Source organism: Balaenoptera borealis (genome assembly GCF_965194805.1).
Source record: "Balaenoptera borealis genome assembly, chromosome: 8".
NCBI classification, from domain to species: Eukaryota; Metazoa; Chordata; class Mammalia; order Artiodactyla; family Balaenopteridae; genus Balaenoptera; species Balaenoptera borealis.
In genome coordinates, this window is record NC_138865.1 from 96,459,176 (window position 1) to 96,484,430 (window position 25,255).

The 25,255-nt window shown below is 40.4% G+C and overlaps 1 long non-coding RNA gene across 3 annotated transcripts in view; it reads right to left on the reverse strand.

The window, feature by feature from the left end:
* Positions 1–604: 604 nt before the first annotated feature.
* LOC309634305 overlaps positions 605–25,255 on the reverse strand; it is a 138,437-nt gene continuing 113,786 nt past the window's right edge. For 2 of the 3 annotated variants that reach the window (XR_014247960.1, XR_014247962.1), the window contains exon 4: positions 605–24,375. This is a non-coding gene — a long non-coding RNA (uncharacterized lncRNA). The remainder of the gene's footprint in view (positions 24,376–25,255) is intronic. The other variant, XR_014247961.1, reaches the window with a different exon arrangement.

Here is a 25,255-nt window from a genome sequence, read left to right on the forward strand (position 1 = left end):
CCCAGCGATCTGACACCAGCTCAGGATCCCTGGGCCCTGCAGACAGACTCCAGGACCTGGCTCTGCCTTCCATTAATCTGGCACTAACTGCAGGATCTTTCATCCACCAGTGGGTGGGCAACAGCCCTGGAGTCTTCTGGACCCTGACTCCTACATCAGTGAGCCAACACTAACCTTGGGGCTCCCTAAGGTTCTGCAGCCGGATGCCTCATGACCAGGCCCTGTTAATCAGTAGCTAGCAGCATCTGCACAAGCCAGGACCTGGCAACCAACTGGACTAGGGGCCAACCAAGCCTACCAGACTGCCCACATAGTCAGCCCACCATAAAAGAAGGACCCATGCAGCCCTCTTAGGGGGCACACCTAGAGCATAAAGTTTGGGTGACAAGAGGGGAGTGTGCTGCTGGAACATATTGGACGTCTCCTACAGAAGGCCACTTCTCCAAGGTCAAGAAACGTTAACTAATCTACCACATATATAAAAATACAAATAGCAACTTAGACAAAATGAAGCGGCAGAAGAACAGGTTCCAGACGAGGGAAGAAGATAAAACCCCAGGACAAGAGCTAAGTGAACTCGAGATAGGCAATCTATCTCGAGTAATGATCGTAATGATGATCAAAGAACTCAAGAGAAGAATGAATGTACAGAGTGAGAAGTTAGAAGTTTTTAACAAGTTATAAAATATAAAGAAAACCAAACAGAGATGAAGAATACAATAACTGAAATAAAAAATAAACTAGAAGGAATCAACAACAGGCAAAATGATACAGAAGAATAGATCAGTGAGGGGCTTTCCTGGTGGCGCAGTGGTTGAGAATCTGCCTGCCAGTGCAGGGGACACGGGTTCGAGCCCTGGTCTGGGAGGATCCCACATGCCGCGGAGCAACTGGCCCCGCCCGTGAGCCACAATTACTGAGCCTGCGCATCTGGAGCCTGTGCTCTGCAACAAGAGAGGCCGCGATAGTGAGAGGCCCGCGCACCGCGATGAAGAGTGGCCCCCGCTTGCCGCAGCTGGAGAAAGCCCTCGCACAGAAACAAAGACCCAACACAGCCAAAAATAAATAAATTAATTAAAAAAAAAAAAAAGAATAGATCAGTGAGCTAGAAGACAGAGTAGTGGAAACCACTGCCACTGAACAGAAAAAAAAAAGAAAGAAGAATGAAAAGAAATGAGGACAGTTTAAGAGACCTCGGGGACAAAATCAAGCACACTAATATTTGCATTATAGGGGTCCCAGAAGGAGAAGAGAGAGAGAAAGGGCCTGAGGACATACTGAAGACATAATAGCTGAAAACTTCCCTAACCTGGGAAAGGAAACAGTTACCCAAGTCCAGGACAGAGAGTCCCACACAGGATTAGCTCAAAGAGGAACACACCAAGACACATCGTAATTAAAATGACAAATATTAAAGAGAGAATATTAAAAGCAGCAAGGAAAAAGCAATAAATAATATACAAGGGAACTCCCATGAAGCTATCAGCTGACTTTTCAGCAGAAACTCTGCAGACCAGAAGGGAGTGGCATGATATTTAAAGTGATGAAAGGGAAAAACCTACAACCAAGAATACTCTACCCAGCAAGGTTCTCCTTCAAACTTTATGGAGAATTCAAAAGCTTTACAGACAAGCAAAAGCCAAAAGATTTCAGCACCATCAAACCAGCTTTACAACAAACGTTAAAGGGACTTCTCTAGACAAAAAAAGAAAAGATCACAAGGAGAAATAAGAAAATTACGAAATTAAAGAACTCACTGGTAAAGGCAAACATACAGTAAAGGTAGGAAATTATCCACACACAAAGCTAGTAGGGAGGTTAAAAGACAAAAGTAGTAAAATCATCTATATCCACAATAAGCAGTTAAGGGATACACAAAACAATTAGATGCAAAATATGATATCAAAAACAGTAATAATAAAGAATATGTGGTGTATACTTATACAATGGAGTGTTACTCAGACATAAAAAAAATGAAGTAATGCCATTTGCAGCAACATGGATGGACCTAGAGAATATCATATTAAGTGAAGTAAGTCACACAAGAAAGACAAGTATCATATGATATCACTTATATGTGGAATCTTAAAAAATGATACAGGACTTCACTGGTGGCTCAGTGGTTAAGAATCTGTCTGCCAATGCAGGGGACATGGGTTCGAGCCCTGGTCCAGGAAGATCCCACGTTCTGCGGAGCAACTAAGCCCATGAGCTGCAACTACTGAGCCCACGTGACACAACTACTGAAGCCCACACACCTAGAGCCCGTGCTCCATAACAAGAGAAGCCATCGCAATGAGAAGCCTGTGTACTGCAACAAAGAGTAGCCCCCGCTCACCACAACTAGAGAACGCCCACGCACAGCAACAAAGACCCAACGCAGCCGATTAATTAATTAATTAATTAATTTAAAAAATGATACAAATGAACTTACTTACAAAACAGAAATACACTCACAGACATAGAAAACAAACTTATGGTTACCAAAGGGCATAGTGGGCGGGGGGGTGGGGCAGCTGGGAGAGAGATAAATTAGGAGTTTGGGACTAACATATACACACTACTATATATAAAATAGGTAAACAGTAAGGACCTACTGTATAGCACAAGAACTATACTCAATATCTTGTATTTTTAATTAATTATTTATTGGAGTATAGTTGATTTAAAATGTTGTGTTAGTTTCTTCTGTACAGCAAAATGAATCAGTTTTACATATACATATATCACCCCTTTTTAGATTATTTTCCCACATAGGTCATTACAGAGTACTGAGTAGAGTTCCCTGTACTGTACACTAGGTCGTTATTAGTTATCTATTTTATGTGTAGTAGTGTGTATATGTCAATCCTAATCTCCCAATTTATCCCTCCCCCCCTTCCCCCCTGGTAACCATAAGTTTGTTTTTCACATCTGTGACTCTATTTCTGTTTTGTAAATAAGTTCATTTGTATCATTTTTTTTTAGATTCCACATATAAACGATATCATATATTTGTCTTTCTCTGTCTGACTTACTTCACTCAGCCATATGAAGCCATATGACAATCTCTAGGTCCATCCTTGTTGCTGCAAATGGCATTATTTCATTCTTTTCTATGGCTGAGTAATATTCCATTGTATATATGCACCACATCTTCTTTATCTATTCCTCTGGATGGAGATTTAGGTTGCTTCCATGCCCTGGCTATTGTAAACAGTGCTGCAGTGAACACTGGGGTGCATGTATCTTTTTACTCAATATCTTGTAATAATCTATAATGGAAAAGAATCTGAAAAAGAGTATGTGTGTGTGTGTGTGTGTAACTAAATCACTTTGCTGTACACTTGAAACTAACACAACATTGTAAATTAACTATAATTCAATAAAAAAGAGGAAAATAACAGTAATTATGAAGGGAGGAGAGTACAAATGCAGGGGTTTTTTTTAATGAATTTCAAATTAAGATATCAGCAACTTAAAACAATCATGTATTTCTATAGACTGCTATAAAAAAACAAAACCTATAATAGATATACACACAAACCAAAAATCTATAATAGATATACACACACACAAAAAAAGGACTCCAAACATAACACTAAAGACAGTCATCAAATCACAAGAGAAGGGGACAAAAGAAGAAGAAAGGGAGAAAAAAGATCTACAAAAACAAATCCAAAACAATTAACATAATGGCAATAAGAACATACATATCGACAATTACTTTAAATGTAAATGGACTAAATGCTCAAATCAAAAGACATAGAGTGGCTGAATGGGTACAAAAACAAGTCCTGTATATATACTGCCTCCAAGAGACTCACCTCAGATCTAGAGACACACACAGACTGAAAGGGAGGGGATGGAGAAAGGTATTCCACGCACATAGAAATCAAAAGAAAGCCAGAGTAGCAATACTTATATCAGGGTAAAATCATGCTCTGTTCTGCATCACCTTTCTCTTTTCTAATATAAAATGAGGGTAGGACAACAGGCTATGGAGTCAGGTGGACCTGGGTTTAAGTCCCTTCTTGTCCACTGAGTAGATGTGTGAACTTGAGCAAGTGACATAATCTCCCTGTGCCTCACCTTCCTCATCTGTAAAATTGGAAGAATAATAATACCCACATCATAGTTTATAAAGCACCAACCCAGGGCGTATAATATAAAGAGACACAATTTTTCATCATTGTTTTTACTTCTGGACCAAGATGTACACCTTGACTTTCTTCTTTTAAAGATAGTTCCCTCCTCACCTCCTGTGATTAAGATGGAATTTTTATTCCTCATGGTTTGGATGAGATTCGGCCTGGGAACTGGCCATCAGCTCAATTTTGGGGTTACTGGTTCCTCCAGTGAAGATCCCCAGACCCTCTCAAGTTCTCAGGTAGAACTCTGGGCACCTGCCCAGCAATGCCTGAGATACACAGCCTCGTTCCTTTCTCTGAGCCCCTTACTACTGCAGAAAAGTTAGAGCTTAAACTATGCTAGCCACTCTGATTTGTGCACACACCTGGATAAGCATTAAATTCATGGTGTCAGAAAACAAGCATGAAACACCCACTGAAGCCTCCTTACTTTTTTATACTCTTGCTTCTCATGTGCTTTGAGTTGCCAAAGGACATTTTTGTTAAGTAAAAAAAAAAAAGTAATGCTAGCATAGTTTGCTTTTGGAAAGAGCTTCTTATGAAAGCTGCAAGCTTTTGGGGGGTTGAAAGGCAGAACAATTGGAAACTCCAAGTGTGACTTCTGGCCCCGTCATTTAAGGCTGAATTCTCCTCTCTGAAACACAGTGATGGTCTCCATTGCATAATTTAGACTCCTGGCATGCACTTAAGTCCTATTCATGTGAAGAGTAGCTCAGCTTACAGCAAAAGTAGAATATGCAATAGGCTCTGTGGTGTTGTTAGAACAGGGCTGATGAGAGAGAATTTTTCTGCAAATCCTCTATCCATTCTGACACCAGCCTGGCACTTGGGAGTGGGAGGACGACGGTGATTAGAACCACATAGGGTGAGCAGAGATGTGTAACAGTCTATGCGAGTCTCATTTCCCAGATATAAGACTCAGAAATGGATCACACCTTACACTAAAATTTTTTACTGCTTTTGAGCATCTTGCCAGGAGCTATTCAAAAGACAGTGACTGTATTAGGATTAAGGGTCTCCAAGACTGAGAAGAACGGGCCCAGCCACGGATTAGGTCAGCAATTCTGAGAAAATTATTTTCACTTTTTGTGGCCATGTTTGTGTTTATGTCATCGCTGAGGCAGGAAACCAACCTTCTCTCTCTCTCTCTCTGTCTCTCTCTCTCTCTCTCTCTTTTAAACTAGCTTTGGTTGTTTGCCCATCAGATTATACACTCACTGAGACTCTACATGCTACAACTTAACTTGGCTGCAAAGATAGCAAAATACAGCATCTTTAAAAATCTGCTGATCTTGAATTGCATAATGTCTGTGGCTTCCCAAAGTCTTTTCCCATCTTCAGCCTGACACAACCAGACCACTGAGTCCTCAGTAGGTGAAATATATATATGGTCACTGAGAAAGAAAACAAGGCCCATCCCATGGCTAGTTCTCTCTTCCCTCTGCTTGCTCCATGGATGACTGCCTTCCTTTATTTATTTATTCAGTTGTTTCAAATTTCATTTCAACAAATAAATTCATTCCAATATTCCCATGGTTTCAGCCACCACTTATGCTAATGGCAGCCCGGGTCCCTCTTCTGATCTCCAAAAGTGTATCACTCTCTGCTGAACGCACATCTCTACTTGGTTGTCTTACAAGCACCCCAAGGTTAATATTTAACTCATCCTCTTCCCTCCTCCTCTTCCCGAATTTCTAACTGATGGAATGCCATCAGCACATTTTGCCGAAGCCAGAAAACCAGAGGTAATGATTGATTCTCCAGCTCCATCACTCAACTGATACAATTGCTTAATAAACCTTACTCATTCTGCCTGTTAATATCCCTTAATCCTTTTTTTTTTTTCCTAGTGTCACCTTAGCTCAAGCCAGTATCGTGTCTTAACCTGGATCACTGTATCAGCCTCCCATCAGTTCTCCCTGCCTTGAGTCTTGTCCACTTCCAATGATTTCATGCAAGTAAGAGTGATCTTTCTGAAATGTGATTGTGTCTGATTGTGTCACTCACTGCGAAAACCCTTCAGTGGCTCTCCATGGCTCTCAGTCCAAGCTCCTTTGTTTGGCTTAAAAAGCTTTCCATAATCTGACCCTTTCATACGTATGTAGCTCCATCTTTCATCACCGTCTGCCTACTTTCACCCTCTAACTCACTCTCTCGCTCCATGTATACGTGCATGGCACTCTCGCTTCTGAAACTGCCCTCCTCTTCTCCACCTATTTCTTTCTTTTTATCCAGCACTGAGCTGGTGGAATATCCTCCAGGGAGACTTCTAGGATTACTCTCCTCCCTGATTAGACTGTGGCCTCCTTAAAGACAGGGCCCATGTCTTCCTCATTTTGGAATCTGCAGTTCCTAGCAGAGGGCCTCTCACATGGTTCTCAATCAAAGTTCAAAGATTGAATGAGAAGCTTGATCTCAATGTACTACAGTTGGAAGGGCAGCCCTAAGGGCTGCTCACCAACTTGCTCAAAGTCTTCATGAAAAAATAACTGCTTGTGTCCTCCTGGGTTCTCCCGGCATCCAGAAGCGGGTATGCAATTAGATCCCCATCAATTATAGGCTATGAGCCAAGCAAACCTCCTTCACCCTTCTGAAAACTCTCAATAGCAGGTGGGATAATCGAGGCAAGAAGGTTGGTAGCAAGACAAAAATACCACTGAGTCTTGAGCAAGTCTGTCTTCATATGTTATCAACTGAAACCTAATGGGAATACAGGAACCAGCACTTGATTTATTTTGAAAGAGAAAATGTCAGTATATTTTTATCAGAATTTGGGAAGGACAGACAAACAAAATGCAGAAAGCTAACGCCAATCCCAAACGAGAATAGAAATTAAAAGAATCATAATAAAGTTACTATTAATAAAAACATCTCACATTTATCTCATTTAATACTCACACTAACCCTATCAGGTAAGTACTACTTCGATCTCCATTTGTCATAGGAAGAAACTGAATCTCAGAGATGCTCAACACCTTGCCCAGTGCCACACACACGAGAGAGCAGCAGGGTCAACATTTGAACAAAGGTCTTCCTGATTTCACAGTCTGTATTCGCCATCATTGACCTCTGTTGCCTCTCCAAAAATATATTTTATATATTCATTATTCTGTGATAAACCATAATGGAAAAGAATATTAAAAAGAATATGTATATTCTTTGAATATGTATATATATGAATATGTATATATAATATTATATATATACATATTCATATGTATATATACACATATGAATATGTATATGTATAACTGAATCACTTTGCTATACACCTGAAACTAATACAACATTGTAAATCAACTATATACGTCAAAAAAAATTTTTTTTTAATTCAGAATGATTTTTCCTTTACATGTAGCCAGTGCAATACATAACAACTATCTAATGAATGAAAATGAGTGAGTGAAAAATCCATCTAGAATTCTCTGCTGATTCATGTTCAGATTTCTTTTGTTCACAGAACAGATTCCCCAGGAGTCCTCGGGCCAAACTGAACAGCATCTCTTGAAATTTTTTTAAGAAAAATCTAACCTTTGCCCATATTGGACACGAACATGATGCAAATACATTGTATGTTTTGGTTCTGCAAACCTCTGAGGCAGTGCTGTTCAATAGAACTTTCTGTGATTATGGAAAAGCTATATAACTGCACTGTCCAATACGGAATAGCCACATGTGGTTGTCCAGGACATGAAATATCACTAGTGTGATTGAGGAACTTAATTCTAAATTTTCTTTAATTTTAATTAATTTACATTTAAACAGCCATATGGGACCATAAGATAGCAAAGAAGTTTCATTCAACAGTTATTTATTGAGCATCCACTACATGTCAGGCACTGAGTTAGATGTTAGTGATAAAGCAAGATGAAAAACAAAGCAATCCCTTGTTTTCATGGAGCTTATAGTCTAATAAAGATAGATATCAATCATAAAGAAGATGTGGTACATATACACAATGAAATACTACTCAGCCATAAAAAAGATAATGCCATTTGTAGCAACATGGATGCAACTAGAGATTATCATACTAAGTGAAGTTAAGTCAGAAAGAGAAAGACAAATAACATATGGTATCACTTATATGTGGAATCTAAAATATGGCACAAATGAACCTATCTACAAAACAGAAACATGGACATGGAGAACAGACTGGTGGTTGCCAAGGGGGAGGGGGTTGGGGGAGGGATGGAGTTGGAGGTTGGGGTCAGCAGATGTAAGCTATTACATATAGAATGGATAAACAACAAGGTCCTACTGTATAGCACAGGGAACTATATTTAATATCCTATTATAAACCATAATGGAAAAGAATATAAAAAAAGAATGTATATATATATGTATAACTGAAACACTTTGCTATACAGCAGAAATTAACACAACATTGTAAATCAACTATACTTCTATAAAAACTTTTTAAAAAGATAGATATCAAACAAATAATTATACCAATAAAGATAAAAAGACATTGGTGGTTATAAAGCCAAGTGTTACAGAGCAAAGCTATAGAGTCTATTGAGACCTGGTCTGAGTGGCTTATGGAAGTTTCCTGAAGGAGGAATGTTCAGGTTGAGATCTGAGGGATGGGTACATGTTAAGCAGGTGAGACCCTTCCAGGTAGAGGGAATTTTGTGGCAGAAGTTCTGAGACAGGTGGCAGCATGAGCGGTCAGGGGAACTGAGAGGGGGCAGTGCTCTGGAGTGCTCAGAGCCTGGTGGGTGGGTGCAGGCAGTAGTGGTGGGGTGGTCCAGGTCACACCCCACCAGGTCTTACAAAGCTGCACTGAAGCTTTCGGTCTTTGTACCAAGAACCATGTAAATATATGGAATTATCTTTGGCTGGGAGTGGGGAGAGGTGGGAGGAGATGACATCGTCAGGTAACATAATACTGGCTGAGGTGTGGCGATGTGGGAAAGGCTATGTGGATGCAGGGAGGCCAGGAAGGAGTCGGTAGATCAGGGATGGACTCAATGAACACAGGAGCTCAAGATCCAACGCAAGGGCGTTTATGTCTCTGGATTCACCATGTCACTGCATTCACTGCCTTCTGTATTCTGCAGCCAGGATGAGGCTGAGAGCCCGCAGAGTGGACTCCCAGGGTCAATCCTGCCCCTACTTACTAGCTCTGTGATTTTTCCAAGCTGCTAACCCTCTCTGAGAATGTAGTTCCCTCATGTATAAAGTATATCCTGGTGAAGTTGCTGAGAACTAAGGCATAGGGTGTGCGGAAAGTACTATACAAATTCTCATCCTCACACCTGTCTATGTGATTTTTATATCACTCGCCTAGGGATAGATTCATGGGATATTATGGATGATGGGTTGTCCTTTTCTAGAAAGCCTAGAAGTATCTGAAATGCAAGATAAGCTCTCTCCTATCCAAATTATCGTAAGAACTTAATTAGCTGAAGATACAATGGAATGTAAATCAAACATTGAGCATGAGCTGTGTAGTATCACTGAGAACTTGTGGTTTACCTTGGACTTTGGTTGCCATTCACCTTGGCCTCAATCACTGACTCTGTTCCTTCCACCCTCCTGCCCACTCCCACTGAATCTATTTGTGTGTGTGTGTGTGTGTGTGTGTGTGTGTTCTCGTGCACAAGCATGCACACTCAAGCACACGATTCAGACCACCAGCTGCCCACTCATTTTTAACATGTGTTATTAATGTGATATATGTATATATATCCTTCACTATTAGTTTAAAACAATGATTTCTTAAAAATCAATGCAGCATATAAACGTCCAATGTTTTATGCCTATTTTCATGAGGAATATGGTTTTACCTTAAGTGAAACTCAAACCATGAAATAATGCTTTTACATTGGGAAATAATGCTTTACAATGGGAAACAAAACAGAACAAAATAAAACAAGCAAACAAAAAACCTCTGTGAAAGGGGCTGCCTCCAGTCTTGGGTGAACATATAACTTACCACCCTTCCCAAGATACTTTTGAGAGTGAAGGGGGGATGCTGTTAATAATTAAGATGGTCCCCCTTCTCATCCTTCACCCAGGGCCAGCCTTCCTACAGCTACGCACATGTTGGATCACAGGCCTGGGCAGGAACGCTCCACTGCTTGACCATGCTGAACCACTTTTATCCTCTGCCACGGCCAGCACATCTTACCAGTTCTCACTCGGACATCCCCTCTGCAATTAACTGAAGGTTTGTGTCCCCCCCCCAAATTCATATCTTAAAATCCTAACCCTAATGTAATGGTATTGGGAGGCAGGGCCTTTGGGAGATAATTAGATCGTGATAGTGAAGCCCTCATGATTGGGATTAGTGTCCTTATAAAAGGGACCCCAGAGAGATTTGTAGCCCTCTTTCTGCCATTTGAAGACACAACAAGAAGTCTGCAACCTCACCAGAACCCAAACAAGTCCTCACCAGAACCCAACCATGCCAGTATCCTGATCTTGGGCTTCCAGCCTCCACAATTGTGAGAAACAAATTTCTGTTGTTTATAAGCCATCCAGTCTATGATACTTTGTTAGAGCAATCCAAACCAAGACACCCTCCTTTACCCTATGCTAAGAATCCACCTGCTATGCAAGGGGTGCTGCTTGGCTAAACTGCTTATGGACCACAACTCCTTGGGGTGAACCTTTCATTTTTGTATTATTTTATTTATTTATTTATTTATTTATTTATTTTATTTTTGGCTGCGTTGGGTCTTCGTTGCTGCACACGGGCTTTCTCTAGTTGCGGCGAGCGGGGGGCTACTCTTTGTTGCGGTGCACGGGCTTCTCATTGCGGAGCACGGGCTCTAGGTGCACAGGCTTCATTAGTTGTGGCACGTGGGCTCAGTAGTTGTGGCTTGCGGGCTCTAGAGCGCAGGCTCAGTAGTCGTGGCGCACGGGCTTAGCTGCTCCGCGGCATGTGGGATCTTCCCAGACCAGGGCTCGAACCCGTGTCCCCTGAATTGGCAGGAGGATTCTTAACCACTGCACCACCAGGGAAGTCCCTGGGGTGAACCTTTTAAAGGTTGCAAGAAAATTTAATAGGCTTACTGAGCCTCTTCTTTTTGCTTTCCTCTCCCTTCCCAAATATCCTTACCCTCTCACTTTTCCTTTCCCTTGGGAGAGTCATTTCCAGTTTCCCTTCGTGGCTACCCTTTCCAGCCAGCCTCTGACAACTCTCCTTTACGATGCTCTCCACCCACTGGTAGTCACAGCCTCAGGGGTGGTGGGAAACAAACTGCACACACACAACATAATTCAAGATGGTGGGTGTTCAGTACCATCTTCATGAAATAAACAATAATAAGCATATAGGCAAAAATAAATCTAGGAAGACTTCATGAAGGATGTGAGACTGAGCCAGACCTTTAAGGATATGTACAAATGGGAGTGGGGAGGACTCTCCAAGAGATATAAATGTACAGGCAAAGGCCAGGAGCGGGAAAAGGCAAGAATCACAACTAGAATTATTTGGTTAGAGCCTCTGAGGGAGGGGAGTCCAAACCCCAGCATCAGCTTCAGAGCCTATGTTTTCACTCACACCTCCTTTCAGGGGTTGTCCACTGATTTCTGCACTCTTAACCTTCCACCTCTGCTTCATGTCCAGAATAACAAGAGAGGCTGAGACACTTTGCAAGTCAAGTTTCCTCCAGACAAACCCACATAAGAATTTCTAGACGAGGAGGTTTCCCTCCATACCATCTCTGTGATACCTGTGGTCATGGCTGGCAAAGAGAGGCCATCCAGAGATGCTCTGTGAGATGTGAGATGACAGGAAGGGGCTCTGGGAAGAGAAGTATCAATAGAAGAAATGAAGGTGATGACAAGGGAAGGTAGCGGGAACCTAAAACTAAGTCATGGGGCTACCCCGTGCCGGGCAGGAGAAAAGGAATTTTAGATTCTCTCAGTCTTCACAACCTGTGCAGTAGGTATTGTTAGTCTCATTTGATTTGTGAGAAAGTCTCAGAGAAGACAAAAAAAATTGCTCTGAGTCTCACGGTTGAGATGAGGCAGGGCAGGTTTGTGTGAACCTTTTGCATCTTACCCATCTGCTTCTATAATGATGGGTGAAGCTCGGCATGGGGACGGTGTGGAGATCTGGAAGAGGGAAGGGAAGAGGCATCTGTGCCCCTCACCAACTAATGAGAAAGCAGACGGTTGGAGAAGAATCATTTACTCAGATGGACATCATCTTTAGGTTTTGTCAGGAAATAAAGGTGGTTTTGCTTTTGTTCTGCTTTTTTTGTTTGTTTGTTTGTTTTTTGTCTTTTTGGAATGAAAACCAAAAGCACCACATATTTTATCAAAATCATACAGCTATTCCTTGTGATAAGAAAACCTACCACACAAAACATTGCTCTATCAAAACGCATTAAAGGAGCAAATTATTTTTATTTTGCCTAAGTATATAAATTACTAAATGTTTCTAGTTTCTCTAGCAAGTATCATGTGAATGCTATTATCTTGCCCCAGTTCCCTGAGCCTTATATTAGATATTATCTAGCATTCATAGTGGAAAATCTAAGACAAAAATCTGGGGTCAAACAATATTGTGCTGAAAACCAACACCTGGCCTGAATGCCCACAATCTCAGGGTTGTTCAGTGATTCTCTTGATGTCTACATTTTTTAAAACAGTTTTGTGGATTTTTATTTGAATTCTGAAATAGCAATAGCAGAGAGGTATATCTCAAAGGTCTGATGTTGTCTTGGATCCATAGTTTTTCATATTTTCCTTCAACTCTTCAGCCGGATAAAACAATAACAAACATCTTTTAAAAATCTCACTAAGAGACAATCCCACTGAATTGGCCACATAGGTGGCTATGGGCAGCGTACACACAAGTCATGCAGAGGTGCTCTGTCGTAATAGAGAGTGACAACTACCAGCCCTCGTGATGAATCTCAAGCCCTCCTCTTCTGATTCCAAGTAGAAGCATCACATTTCGACCATCCAACCCCCGTCTCACTCCTTCTTATAACTAGAATAGCCTGCGGAGACCATTGCTGGGCTCCTTCGGAGGTATGGGCTGATGCCCAAGGATGCAGAGACTATGGGTTCTTTCCAGAAGCCCCTGGACTTGGTGGACCAAGCTGTGGACTCATGATTCAAGGGCTTATTCACAGGAGCTGTGCAAAATAAAGAGAGGTCCAGTTCATCCAAAGCTGCCTTAAAGAGCCTACAAAATATAAAAATGAAGTCCTCCTGGCCCTCAGGGAGGGGGATAGAAACTGTGATTGGGGAGCAGGGGGCTCTCGATAGGGTACAAGAGCATCTCCTGGGGGCAGAGTGATTTTTATTTGATTCAGACTGGAAATAACAGTTCCTGGCATTATGCAAATGAAAGTACCAAGGAGTCTTTCTTACATGAAAATGTGGCAAGTTGGCTTCTTTTCAGAGTAGCTAAGTAGGAAAATATACAAATTAGGTTAGAGAATGATTGGCTAAAAAGAAGAAAAACTATTTGGGTTTCCAAAATTACATGTTTTGAAAAATATTCAATGTGTCTAAAAAATAATAGAGGACCAAAAGTAATGATTTAGCCCTAAATCACCTTAGAGATAAAAGTAAGTAAAGATACTTCTGGCTAGTGAGTTTGCATGTGAATATAAGTGTGTGTATCCGTGTGAACATGTATAAACTTTGTCTCCCAACTAGATAGTAAATCTTTGGAAGACAGAGTCTCTTGTATCTGGGCTGAGTTGGAATCAAATAAATTTTTATTGATTCATTAAGATCTACTCCTCTCCCAGTCTTTCTTTTCTTTAAAACGGTACTATTTTCCCCATCTACATATTAGAAACTCTGATGAAATACGAACTACTGGAGTACAGAGACCACTTACTTATTCATCTCTTTTGGTTCCCTAATTCCATAACACTAAGCACACCCTCAAATAATCCAGACCTCTCTGTTCTCTCTCTTTCTCTCTCTTTCTCTGGTGCACACATACACATACATTCAAATCTTTTATAAGGAAGGCTTAGCACAGCTAATCAATACATATTTAAAGAAACACTTTTGAATACAGACTACATCCATGAAAGTAATGAGAGCTCAAAGAATTCCCACCAAGAAATGGAATGAGTTTCTGATTGTGGATTCCTACATCACGGAAATTAGTCATGAAAATTGTAATGCAACTGGTCCATTGGAATAAAAAGGGAAATATAATCTATGTTGGCTGTTTTTCTACCTCTAAGTGTATCTATATGTTGTCTTTCTTCCTTTCATATAAACAAACATGCATTGAGCACTTATATATAGAAGACACTACTATGTAACAGTGGCTAACAGAAAAGATTTATACAGGTGGCTACACTTAACACATCCAGTAGGAGAGGGATAAAGTAACATGGCTGGCAGAAAGGACTGGGAGTGTCAAGACTTTAGAACACGTCCAGGTTCTGCCACTTCCGTGCTGTGTGACCTTAGGTAAATCACTTAACAACAATCCTGAGCTTCAGTTTCCTTCTGTGTAAAATAGGAATAACAGGACCCTACAGCGTTTTCACAAGACTCATAGAAAATCATGAAAGTGACTTGCAACCATTAAAGCACATAAAATGTAACTAACTTATGATTTTGCAGACAATGGCATATCTACTGCATTCACTGAATGGTTAATATTGGAACACTGGCCATCCTGGGCTCAAATTTGACCTGCACTGTGTCTTTAGAACTTTGAAAGCGTCACCAAGATTTAAAACTCAAATTCAGTTTCCACTAAAAAAAATTTGGAAAATCTAATGGACTAAAATTGAGCAGCTGTGTCACTATCAGATGGAAGAGCTACCAGGTAGTTAGCCACAGTCCCCACTACTCCCTTTTGCTTACACAAGTTACAAATCACTATAAGAAAAGAGAGACAGAGATAAACACAACAAAAGAGGGGGTGCTAGGGGTAGATGCTGGGTATTAAGGAGAGAACATTTGCAGCTGAGAGGGCTAGGAGAGCTGCCTGGAAGAAGTGGTATTTGAGCCATACTTCGAAGATCATGTAGAAATGAGGGAAGAAAACATGAATTCCAGGCAGAGGAAATGGTGTGAAAGAAAGTATAGTGGCAAGCAACCATGGCAGGGGAATTGGGAAATGGGAACCATCATCTGAATTAAGGGAAAGGTTTGTGCAGGATATCCATTTATCTATCAAATATTTATTGAGAATCTATGTGTCAAGTTCTGGAGATACAGAAATTAGTAAGACAGACACTTGAACCTGCCTTCTCAGAGCTTACCATCTAGTGAGGGAGACAAAGAAGTGGGGGAAATGTAGTTGGACTGATTCCTGCCGCATTCTGGAAGGCCTCTGATATCAACAAGGAAAGTCACAGAATCTCTTAATCTCTGCAGAATGGACTTGGTACTCAGGAGTTAGGATAATGAGTTGTAGCAGTGAGTCCGGTTTTGCTACAAATCCCCTGTGTGTCCATCAACTGTTGACCATACTCATCCACATAAATAGAGATAAGATCAATGTTAACTACTTTCCAGCACCTTCGGGATGATGACAGTAGAAAAGAGAAGTAAAAGTGTGTTGAAATGCAAAATAAGTTATGCAAATGCATGTTAGTGTTACTATTTCTCTGGTCTCCAGGGATCATGTTATAGGCTGTACTGATAACCTCACATCAGAGAGACAGCAGAAATGATTGCTCAGAAATATTTGTGGATAATGGAAGATGGGGTAGAACTAGTGTGAGCGTGGGCCTTGTAACAACACAGACCTAAATTCAAATTTCATCTTCACAGTTTGCTACCTGTGTAACTTTGGATATGACATAACCTCTTTAGGCTTTTCTCACCTATAAATTATATCTATAATATATTTTTCCTAAGGTTGTCATGAGACTAAAATGAAAGAATTTATGACAGTGCCTGGTACACAGTAACTATTCAATAAATGGCAATAAAGATTATTTTCATTACAGCTCACCTAACTTTCCTAAGATGATAGGAGCTGATTGTAGAATCAGGGAATCACAGAACTAGAAGTGACCTCAAAAAGTGTTTTTCTCTTCCTGAGAGTATGGTCTTGCACATCTTGTTCCAATATCTCTCACTCCAAAGCTATGATCCTACTTATATATTACCAAGTTTCCTCTTAAATTTAAACCCATTTTATCTTTTTTAATTTCTCTGTAGACTAACAAGACTAGAGAAAGAATAAGTTGGACAAGACTAAGGTCTAGTGTGACCAATTTTCCTAGTTTGCCTGACACTGAGGGGTGTCCCAGGACACTGGAGGTTCAGCACTAAAACGAGGACAGTCCTGGGCAAACAGGGTCAATTGGTCTCTCTACTTCACCTAATGTAGAATTTTTATCTCCGGTTAAGCCAGAAAAGCCAACAGCTGTACAACACACTGCATTCTATTTCTTACTATAAACAAATACAGACAACCAAGAATCATAAGCAACTGTAGGCAAATATCCCTTATAGACTACTATGCACACTACCACCTTTCCCCCTTAAATAAACGTGGTTTTTCAGTCAATCAGCTAGGACCCTGATGGCATAGATGTGCACTGCCAGGACCCTACCCTCTGTTTTGGTGGTGCTTGTGACCTTGGAAGAAAGGTAGTCTTCCCTTCCTTATATCTCTGATGCTATTTCAGATGGTGAATCTGACAGCTCCATGCCAGATGGTTTTCAAATGAACAGCCCATCCTCAAAGTCCATAGTGAGGGGTTTGTTTTTGTGTCTTGTCTTATCAAATATGGATCAGAATAAAATCGTGCACCTCTCTTGCCTCGGTGACTGCATATGATCTTTGTCTCCACTGGTTCAGGCTGAAGTCAAGTTCTTCTGTCGATATTTCTGCCTGGTTAATGGAAGTCCTCTCTTCTTTGGCTGGGATACTCTAAGCACTTCACTGTGTGGCCTGCAAACCAAATCATGATGGCTGAAGGCATTGAGCTTCTCCAATAAGTCTTCTGGATTTTCCTTCCAAAATTCCTGCTTCCATTGATGAACACTTTTTTATAAACTCAACATAACTTAGGCAACTTTTCTTGCATTGGGATTTTCCTTAATTTTTCACACAGAGACAAAGCCTTGAAGTCAGTCAGGATAATGACTGGTTGCAGAGGGAATGAGAAACATTCCCTCTAGAATGCCCTCAATTCCTTAGAGAATTATGGGAAATGTTCCAATAGTGTCCAGTGGTCATCTAGTTTTTCCAGTAACTTGAATGACTCACAGTGGCAGAAACCAGGTCCTCAAGAAGTGTTACATCATCCCCTTGTGATAAACAAACAGAAGCTTCTTGGTGCAGTTGTGCAAACTCAACTTTCAGCAGCATCAGCCACATAATCAGAGTAATATTTAGGAATAATCTTGATTTTTAAACTATTGAAAAACAGACCTTTAAAAAGATGTAACTAGAAGATATTATGACAAATGACAAACAGCAGAAAAAACTGCAACATCTGTGACATACAAGTAGTGTGGTTTCCTTAATATATGAAGAGCTCTTATAATTCAATAAGAAAGAAAATTAACAACCCAATAGAAAAATGGATAAAGATCACAAGCGAGCTTCTTCACAGGATACACAAATGTCTAGAAAGCATTTGAAAATCTGTTCAACTTCATTAAAAGCAAGTATGCAAATAAAAACAGAATACTTTCACTTCAGTGGACAAAAATCAAAGCTTTATAAGACAGCACATTAGTAAAAATGTATCAGTACTTTCTCAAAATGTTCCTTAAATTATTAAGGGTGCAGTCTTTTTAAAGAGCAATGTAAATGTTCAAAACCTATAATAAAGCAATAGTAGAAATTTATTTTAAGATGAACTTGTATACAATGATATACACAAGAATGTACATTGAAACACTTTGAAACAGCAAAGGAGTAGGCATATACTAAATGTTCATCAATTAGAAATTATTAAATAAATATTATGGACTGAATATTTTTGTGTGCTCAAATTCATATGTTGAAATCCTAACCTATGATGATTTCAGGAGGTGGGAGGTAATTCAGTCATGAAGGTGAGGCCCTGATAAATGTGATTAGTGCCCTTATAAAAAGAGACATGAGAGAGCTTGCTTCCTCTTCCTCTCTGCTTTCTGCCATGTGAGGATACAAGGAAGAGACAGCTCCCTCTGTAAACCAGGAAGACGACCTTCCTCAAGAAACCGACACTGCTGGCAAACTGATCTTGAACTTTATAGTCTCTAGGACTGTGAAAAATAAAAGTTGTTTAAGCCACCAAGTCTATGAGGATTTGTTACAGAAGCCATAACTGACTAAGACAAGCACATAAAGAGATGCAGTGACGGTGGGACTTCCCTGGTGGGTCCAGTGGTTAAGACTCCACGCTTCCACTGTAGGGGGTGTGGGTTTGATCCCTGGTTGGGAAACTAAGATCCCACATGGTGTGGCCAAAAAGAGAGAGAGAGAGAGAGAGAGAGAGAGAGAGAATAGAGAGATGTAATGATGGAATACTATACAGCTACTATAAAGAATGAGATAGATCTATATGTACCAAATTTTTAACTAAGAAGAGCAAGTAGAGAAGGATGTGTGTAGCATGCTCCTATTTGTGAAAAACAGGGAATATAAAACTAGATATAGACACAAATAGAGATAGACATATACACCACACGCAAATGTACTTCTGTAAATCTAGGAAATTCTGAGAAGGCACACAAAAATCTGTGATAAGCTACCTTTTGGAAAGTAGAATTTGGGGTCAGAGTGAGAGGGAGACTCCTTTCTATTTTATATCCTTTTATATTCACAGTTTTTAATTCTTTCTGAAAGGTATTAAGATAATAGCACAAATTGAGCCAGCTTCTGTGCTACGTCTACTTATAACCACTAATAGAAAGTGTTAATAATTACTAAATACCTCAATGCCTTGCTGTGTGTCTTCTTTATGTATCATTCTCCATGCATCTCTCATTAGTAGCACATATCACCCTGTAGAGCTATTGCATGTCGGAGGGCTGCCTCCCCCAATTGCCCATGATCTCTGAAGGATAAGCTGGTGATGTTTCGTGGGATGGGGTGGGGTGCTGGTCTGGCCTCCACTCTGCCACTTAACATATCACGGTTCCTGTTTTACAGATGAGGAACTTAAAGTTCAGGGAGAGGACAAAGGAATTGTTGCCTCAAGTCACACAGACAGTTAGCAGTTGAATCATGATCAGGATATAAGGCTCCTTCCCCCAGTCCTACTTCTACTTTGAAGTGACTGGGGAATACCTGAAGCTTTAGAAGAAATACTGACCTAACAGCAACGTGGTACAAGAATAGAGATTCAGATTTTCCTTCTGAAAGAGTGATAGGCTCATAACCTTTCCTAATTCCAAGGACAGACTTGCACAGGTCAATGGTTGGAGTGGTGATGTTTCCTTTTTTTGACCCCCAGAAATACAGTTACAAAGGTCTTGTGTGATGGGACAAGGCAGTATAGTTGGCAGAAGTGCCAGGGAGTTCAAGACTACAGAATGGATCTAGGTTCTGCCACTTTCTTGCTCTGGACCTGTGAACAAGTCACTCAACATTCCAGAACTTAAGATTCCCCTTCTGTAAAACAGGGTAACAGCAGTGCACAGAGTTTTCATGGGACTCAGATAAAATCATGCAAATGACTTGCAAATTGTAAAGCATTATGAAAAGTGAATTTAAAGAATTATTTCACAGACAATAAGCACATCTACTTGTATTCACTGAATTGTTGATACTGAAAGACTTTGGAGACCATCCAAGGCCAGCCTAGGATCAAATCTGGCCTTCACTGGGTCTTCAACATTTTAAAAGAGTTGTCAACATTTAAAACTCAAATTTCAGATATTTTTAAAAGTCTGGAAGAACTTTAGACCTACATTCTAACATGATAATAATGAACTAAAAGTGAATAGACGTGCTGCATTCAACATGACATATATAGGGCTTCCCTTGGTGGCGCAGTGGTTAAGAATCCGCCTGCCAATGCAGGAGAAACGGGTTCGATCCCTGCTCCCGGAAGATCCCACATGCTGCAGAGCAACTAAGCCCGTGCACCACAACTACTGAGCCTGCGCTCTAGATCCCGTGTTCCACAACAAGAGAAGCCACTGCAGTGAGAAGCCCACGCGCTGCAACGAAGAGTAGCCCCTGCTCGCTGCAACTAGAATAAAGCCTGCACACAGCAACAAAGACTCAACACAGCCAAGTAAATAAATAAATAAATAAATTTATAAAAATTTTAAAAAAACAGGACATGTAGAGTCGTCCCTAGGTATCCAAGGGGGATTGATTCCAGGACACCCACGAATACCAAAATTCACAGATGCTCAAGTCCCTTATATAAAATGGTATAGCATTTGCATATAACCTGTGCATATCCTCAGGTATACTTTAAATAATCTCTATATAGTAGTTTTTATTACTACATGTTCACTGGCCCAATCAGTTTATCAGAAACTTGACTTCAGTAGGGTGGTAACATCACATGGCAATAAATCTCGCAGGAGCCCTCCTGCTGTCAATAGAACCTGGTTAAGGTTCTGACGGGACTTTCTGGAAGACAACCCTGAACTGGACTTCTCTATCCCACAGGAGCCAACAGACCCACAAAATAAGAGACTCGTGTGTGTGTGTGCGTGATTTACGAGTAGACAAGTGTATTAGAATTATACAATAAGTAAGCAAATGAGATAAAAATGTATCCCCACAATTCCTCTACTCAAAGAGTATAATATTAAGAGATAAATGGGTTGACTCAGCTCTAAAAATGGAAGTTTGTGATTTATGGATGCATTCATATACTCATTTATTCATTCATTCAACAACTATTTACTGAGTGCCTAATATATTGCTGGCACTTGCCAGGACTCCTGGAAAAAACAATAAACTCAGTTCCTGTCCCAACAAGCTTACTTAACTCTTCCATTAACTACCTGTACAACTAAACAACTTGACTTAATCTCTCTTTCCATCTCAATGCCTTCACCTTAAAGTACACGTTTCTGCGATTTTGGTTAGCCCAAGTGAGTTTTGTATGGGTGCAAACGTATTAAACTATGTCAGTGAGCAACAGATTTTCAGTCAACATTGGTCCAAGCTGAGTCCATCACTTTACAGAGAAGGCCCTGAGGCCCAGATGGTTAGGTAACTTGCTCAGGTGGGCAGCCAGTTGTTGGCTGGGCCAATTCCCAACAGTACTGCTGTCACCACCATCAGCAGAGCCCAGTAGGCCTTCCAGGCCCCTCAGCCACACCAGGATACCTTCTTTGGTTTTAGCCCAATTATTTTATAGTCTTTCTTCTGCTGTCTTTGAGTTCTGCATTGGTAAGATGGAGTGCTTAGGTTATGCCTGTAAAGTGTGTGCTTTCCTGGATTTAAAGATTATCTCTGCACTCGTGGTTTGCTCATAATTGTTCGACTGCCAAAGCTTCACCTTCACTTCAGGCACTCTGATTTGAATTTGGGGTTATTAATTAAATATCACAAAAAGAACTTCAGCTTACATGGTTTCTTTCCTTCACGCTTTAGAAAAGGGAGTTCTGTATTCAGTACCGCTGAATTCAGGTGCTCTGTAGACATGGACAAGAAAAAGTGACATCTTCGTTTCCATCAATCGCTAACTGAAATTTAACATTACCTTTAGATATAAATGTAGGGAACAGACTGTAGTAGTCTTAGAATTTTGTCACAATTCAAGTCACAGGTATTTTTTATATCTACATAATGGTTGTTGCAGGTTTCTTGAAATAGCTTATGAGCTCACCACTGCTTCGAAAGTAAGGTACTTATTTGGGTCCAGCTTTAGGTATTTTTATTTAATATGTTAATAGAAGCACATAAATTACTATAGCACAAATTTGATTTTTTAATACTTTGATAACTTTAAAATAAATGTTTTCCTTTGTTATTCTGTGCATTTTATTTTATACATTTAAAAACACTAATCTAAAAAAAAGAGTCTATCATCTCCTCCAGATTACCAAAAGGATCCATTGCCACAGAATGTTTAAGAATTCTTGCTTTTAGAGCAATGGTTCTCAGTCGGAGATGATTTTGCCCCTGTCCCCTGGGTACATTTGACAATGTCTGGAAACAGTTGCTACTGGCGTTGAGTGGGTAGAGTACAGGGATACTGCTAAACATTCTACAATGCACAGCACAGCAAACATGCACAAAGAATTAGGCCCAAATGTCAATCGTGCTGAGTGTGAGAAACCCTATTTGGGAGCAATATACAACAAAAGACCAAAAATTTGCTAGTCTTTCCATTCCCACTGAATTCCCACTTATAGTCATCTGTTTTGATATTCTTGCTCTCCATTTGAGTAATCACATAGAGGAAGTAGGTTTGTTTTTGTTTTTAATTCTTGTACCCACCCCATCTCCAAGTATTACAAGTTGCCCTAGATCTGTGAGCCAGAAGCTCTGAACAGGATGAGTTATGAGTATTGATGAATTTATTGGACCAACTCCTTAAAAAATGTAAGCAAGGAGTCAGTGAACCACAAGCAAAAGCACGATGGTCCATAAGCCCTTGGTCTAGATACCAAGGCCTTGTATTGACTGTATGGTTAATTTAGTGCTTTCCTCAAGGGTGACCTCTTTTAAAAGGGCTCCCTTCAAGGCTAGGAGGGCAGCAGGAGGGAAGGAGGAGGTGAGGAGACCAAGTATCTTCTCTAGCCAGGCACTAATAATGACAACATGGGATACAAGTGAACCAGCCATCTTCCATGTTTTCCCCCCTCTCCCCTTAGTAATATATTCATCTTCAAAGGAAAATCTTTCATATGTCAATTTTTAAAAATAAATTTCTCAAATGAAAGAACAGAGATTGAATACTACAGGATAAAAAAAAAAAAGTACAAAGGGTAGAAGTCAGAATAGCATTTTTAAAACTTTTGTAGGAGAAGCCTTGACAAATAGCTGCCTTTCACCTGGGCATATTTTACATTACCCATCCAGGCTGTGAGTAACACTCCTTTCTGCTTGGAGGTTCTGAAAAACATCTGGCTTGGTCTGGCACAGACCAGCCTTGCTGGTGAATCTCTCTTGCTATGTAATACCAAAAAATAGGACCAGAAACTGATGCCCCAGGACAGTATAAAGGCAAAAGGTAGATCAGGGACTTCTCATGAGTAAACAATACAAGTCCAAGTGGGCTGGTGTGATGGTTAATTTTACGTGTCAGCCTGGCTGGATCACGGGGTGCCCATATATTTGGCTAAATATTATTTCTAGATGTGTCTGTGCGGGTGTTTCCAGAGGAAATGAGCATTTGAATCAATGGACTCAGTAAAGCAACTTGCCCTCCTCAATGTGGTGGGCATCATCCAATCCACTGAGGGTTCAAACAGAACAAAAAGGCAGGAGAAGGAAGAATTTGGCCCTTCCTGCCTGAGCTGGGAAATTGATCTTCTCTTGCCTCACAGCTTCAGATTCTCGGGCCTTTGGACTTGGGCTGAATTACACCACTGGCTTTCCTGGGTTTCCAGCTTGCAGTTGGCATATCTCAGCCTCCGTAACTGCACGAGCCAATTCCTTATAATATATATCTATGATTGGTTCCCTATCTACCTATCTATCTATCTCCTATTGATTCTGTTTCTCTAGAGAACGCTGATTGACTAATAGAGCTGGCTAACTCCTGAATCCCCAGTCCACAGCACAATATTTGGCATGGAGAAGATATTCAATAAATATTTGTTCAGTGAATACATTCACTAATGAATAAATAAATCACAATCCCCTTTTAAAAAAATTCCTTTTCCTATTTTACAAATGAAGGAACTCAAGGAATTTAAGTATGCTTTCCTAAAATTACAGAATTTCTAATAGACTAAGGCAGTTCATGAGCTCCAGGTCATCTGACTGGAAACACCTTACCCTAGACATTATATTTTTCTCTTAGGGATTTATTTAAGGCATATTTGGTCTCAACACACGTTGAATGGGCTAAAGAATGATCTGGCTGGGGCATGATTCACACAACTGATTATCAGCACACACGACAATAGATAGTTTGGGAAGTACTATGTTCAGCAAAATCAAACATGTTTCTTTACTGTAGGACTCAGAGCTTTTCATATACCAATACATGGCAGAAATAGAATGCAATATTTCCCAAACCTAACTGAGGAGCACATTTTGGGAACAACATAAAGCAACATTTTGCAGTAATTTTTTTGAGAAATATGGTGTAGGCATCTTGCCTCTCTTGTCCTCGCTACCTGATTGAATGGTGGCCAGAATGGAGAAATCATCTCACTTCATCTTCAGAACAACCAGCCCGGTGAGGCAGCTGTTCCCCACCATCTGGGGATGAGAGATACCAAGAGAGCATTTTCAGAATGAGGACCCAGCTCCACTGTTACTCAACCAATCAATAGCAAAAAAAAGCACATTGCCTGTGGTTGTTTCAACCCTACTCAGGAACAGAGCCACTTTCTGGAAGGCTGTGCAGTGCCAGAATGCATGTTCATCGTCACTCTCACATCCACAGTCAGAAAGCTTGATCGGATACATATGCACAAAGAAAGCTGGAGTTATCGCTCTCCTATCTGCCCTCAATGAAGAAATGTGACATGAAGTATATTCAGTGCTGCCAAGATGATCACCCACAGGACCTGCATCAGGGGATACGTGGAGACTGTTTGTGGCCTAATTCTTTCACCTTTGTTATGTGCATGGATCGTCTTTTAAGAGACAGGAAAATGAAACTGATATAATGTTTACATGCCTGCCTTCCTATGCCTGCCTTCCTACTTGGCCCTAAGAATTTCAAGAAAATTAAGAAGTCACATCCCATGACGTATGTATTAACTTTAAACTTAGAACAGAAAAAAAAAAAAAATGGTTTCTGATAAATAAAGAAAAACAGACCAAATTATTTCACAGGTTCTTTCTTTTCTTTTTGAAATTTGATTGGATTGAAAGGTATGTCACTTCAACAAAAGAGTTCTAGTCTCTCATCGGATGTCACATCATGATGCTGTATAGTCTTTGGAGGGAAACATTTGAGGAATGGGCATCTGGCTACCTAAAGCAAAACTGCAAATGGCCTAGATGCACAAATCCATTGGAGGGGAAGAGTAATCAGCAGAAGTAGCATTGAGGAAGCATTTCAGAACAGTAAAGAGGCTGTGAGAGTCAGAGTCCTAATTCAGTCATTCTCAGTGTAGCATGGTGGTTGAGG